Source organism: Rana temporaria, chromosome 1, assembly GCF_905171775.1.
Source record: "Rana temporaria chromosome 1, aRanTem1.1, whole genome shotgun sequence".
Lineage (NCBI taxonomy): Eukaryota > Metazoa > Chordata > Amphibia > Anura > Ranidae > Rana > Rana temporaria.
This window is the reverse complement of record NC_053489.1, coordinates 84,364,201-84,366,253: the sequence shown is the minus strand read 5'-3', so window position 1 is coordinate 84,366,253 and position 2,053 is coordinate 84,364,201. Positions and strand designations below refer to the sequence as shown.

The window sequence follows — 2,053 nt, the reverse complement described above, 5'->3', positions numbered from 1 at the left end:
GTACTCCGGTTTCCTCCCACACTCCAAAGACATGGCTCCTATCTAAATTGTCCCTAGTATATGTATGAATAGGAGTTAGGGATCTTAGACTGTAAACTCCTTGAGGGCAGGGACTGATGTGAATGTACAATATATATGTAAAGCACTGCATAAATTAATGTTGCTATATAAGTACCTGTAATAAATAAATCTTTAAGATATATAATATGGGGTCTATCAACGTACCTGTATGTGGCCCTTTAAGCCCAGCCGTGGGGTCACACGCGTGCCACCGGCACGTGCACGCGACCCGGTCTGAAGCTCCGTGGCCGCGGGACCCGCGGACCCGATCGCCATTGGTGTCCCGCGATCGGTCCTCCGGAGCTGGAGAACGGGGAGAGGTATGTGTAAACACACCTTCCCTGTTCTTCGTTGTGGCAGTGTCATTGATAGTGTGTTCCCTGTTATAGGGATCATGACAATGACGTCACATGTCCAGCCCGGCCCCCCTACAGTTAGAAACACATATGAGGTCACACTTAACTCCCAAACTGCAATTGTCATTTTCACAATAAACAATGCATTTTTATAGAATTTTTTTGCTGTGAAAATGACAATGGTCCCAAAAATGTGTCAAAATTGTCCGATGTGTCCGTCATAATGTCGCGTTCACGGAAAAAATCCATACATATGGGTTGCACTGATGGGTGGCACAGATGGTCACTGATAGGTGGGCACTGGGCATGGATGGGCACTAAGAGGTGGCACTGATGGACACTGAGGGGTGGCACTGATGGACACTGAGGGGTGGCACTTGTTTATTTACTATTTTGCCAATCAGTGCCCATATTGCCAGTCAGTGCCCATTTGTGGTCACTGATTGGCATCTATTGTGCCTATTTTTTTACATGTGGATGGCCATGGGGGATGTACCTGGCCATCCACATGTTGCCCCCTTCCCAGGTGGTCCTGGCGGCTTCCCTGTGGTCTAGTGTGGGCATCCGAGGGGGGACTGTGCTGATAAACAATCAGCGCAAACCCCCCCTGTCAGGAGAGCCGCCGATCGGCTCTCCTCTACTCGCCTCTATCAGACGTGAGTGAGGAAAAGCCGATCAACAGCTCTTCCTGTTTACATCGTAATCAGCTGTGATTGGACATGGCTGATCACGTGGTAAAGAGCCTCCGCTGGAGGCTCTTTACTGAGATCGGAGATGCAGAGTGTCAGATTGACACCCAGCATCACCGATCGCCGCGCTGCGTGCCCCCACGGGTACGCGCCAGCATGTTATCCTGCTGGACGTCAATAGACGTCCAGTCAGGATTACGCAACCACTTCCCGGACGTCAATTGTCTATTGACCGGACGGGAAGTGGTTAAGGGAAACAAATTTTTCAATGTCATTGTCACCAATACCATCACATTTTCCAACAGTAACACTTTTGTCAGCATAACCATCAGAATTTATATTACGTGTAGACATAACTGCTACTTTTGCAGATTGTCCATTACCCACTACAGCCCGTGAGTCTCTCCTCACAGCACCCTCTATATTTAAAGTGGAACTCTTAGCTCCTTGGGCAGCTCCATAGCTGACCTGGGAAACGCTCTGCTTCGTCACTGCGAGCTCCTTGGATGTTTCCCTGGCCAACTCTGCAGCACCTGTCACTAGGGAACATGGCACAAGGACAGTTTTGGTTACCCCTAGTTAAACTTTCCCAGCACTCCACTTCTCGGCCTTTTGGCTAAGATCAAGTGTAGTATCTGTTCTTATCAGTCGCCAGAGGAGGCGCTGTAGCTTATCCCAAGTGTGGGGAGGGCGCAGACAAATCCAATGGCGTAATTGCATTTGGAAGGACGGTCTCGACAGTGTCAGTGTCTGGACGACCATAGTCGACGTCATCGTGGCCGAGTCGGAGCTGACCTGAAGGGTGTTCCTGGTGAGGATGGGTGGCTGCACTGGGTCTGGTCTTTTTGCCGAGTCTAAGTCCGACCTTTTGGCTGGCCGCTGTAAGTGCTGTCCCTGTCAGCGATCTGGTAGGAGGAGCTGGTACTGCCCTGGAAGGTGGGACGGGGT

At 50.4% G+C, this 2,053-nt stretch overlaps 1 pseudogene; it reads left to right on the top strand.

Moving 5' to 3' along the window:
- Positions 1 to 1,701: 1,701 nt before the first annotated feature.
- On the top strand, positions 1,702 to 1,812 carry LOC120925201 (annotated as a pseudogene).
- Positions 1,813 to 2,053: the final 241 nt, after the last annotated feature.